We start from the raw sequence: 1,569 nt of genomic DNA on the forward strand, positions 1-1,569 counted from the left end.
GGGGGCGATCGATGCTTGATACGAAAGAAGGAGCAAACCACACCAGAGCATCCGCCACCCACCCACTACATTATTTTGTACAGCAGAAAAACTCAAAACACTTCACGCTTCTACTTAAAGCGTCACAAGAATTTTTTTAAAAACAAAATGAAACTCACTGTGCTTAAAAACGCATTAGATCTATACAAATGAGTCTTCAGATACGACTTTCAATAATATTTTACTTTCACTCCCGTCTCATGTTCAGTTTCTTGTTCTTTTATTCATGTTCTTCCCGTTTTGCATGAATTTACGTTTTATAATTTGATATTTTCATTTGGACAACACGACACTGCGTCCTATAGTGGCGCAACTTATCCTCAAATATCTCTTTAACGGGTGAATCAATGTCCCCCAATCTTTGTCCAGCAGTATGTTTCAATTTGTGTTAACTTAATCATATTTTTCCACAACAATTGAGGATTAGATTTTTTTTAAACTTTCCGTCATAAATTATTCATAAAAATCTCCACCAGGAGGAAAACGTGATTGTTCACAATTTGCGTACGCATGTCCTACGTCTCACCTCTACAAAGACACTGTTGTAAAAATAATAACATTATAGTGAACATTTTTGTGTACTAAATGTTCTCAAAACATGAATTCAATAAAAAAAAAAAATATTAAAAAATTATGTCACAATTAGAAAAATACTAGCTGGCCCCCTTTCGATGAAAGGAATGATCGGTGCATTAACATCAACTAAAAGTCATTGGCCTACAGTATTAATTTACACTCTACCGGAATGGAGCAATAAACAAGCGATGATGGGCATCAAACGAAAGGATGACCAAGTAAAAAAGAAAACATGAGGCTAGATCTATACGGGCGGCACACTTAAAATAGTGCTCAGTATTGCGCGACAATGCGCGATAGTATCGAACGGAAGTACGACTTGAAATAAACAAACCTGGCGGATTTTCTAAAATTACAGAGACAGAAGCGTCGGCCTACAAAAGCGATCGGCGAAATAAAGAAATTTAGCTTTTTGCTGCAAAACTGTCTCAAAACTGAAAAAACGAAGGGCGTCATGATCTGGAGAATATTTTAAAGAATCTTTTGGCGAAAACCGCATGTCGATCGATGCAGCCATTAAAAAACCTTTTGAATAGCAACATTCAGCCACCACAAATAGATAATAGTCGACAGATTTGCTTTTTAAAGCGATATATTCCCAGCTGTAAACCTTCTAAAAATCTGTAGAAACCTCTCACTTGGGATTTTTTAAATTAGTATTTTTATAAAGGGATTTTTTTCAAATACAGCTACCAAGTGTTTACAAAAATATTGATCTGTTAAGACAATTTAATACAAGTCATTGTGCATAAGTTGGAGGGTTTGAAAGTTTACTAAACATTTGACAAAAAGTTGCGCCACGAATTATTATTATTTTTTTTTTGCACTGAAATATTTCGCTTGTTGTTTTAAAAAAAATCGCGGGCTTTTTTAAATTGCATTCGAGACTAATTGAATCCAGACAGCTTAAGTCGTCATACACGTGCGTTTACTGCTAAAAAATACGGCGCTTTC

The sequence above is a fragment of the Aplysia californica genome, unplaced genomic scaffold (assembly GCF_000002075.1).
Source record: "Aplysia californica isolate F4 #8 unplaced genomic scaffold, AplCal3.0 scaffold00965, whole genome shotgun sequence".
In the NCBI taxonomy this organism is placed as follows: domain Eukaryota; kingdom Metazoa; phylum Mollusca; class Gastropoda; order Aplysiida; family Aplysiidae; genus Aplysia; species Aplysia californica.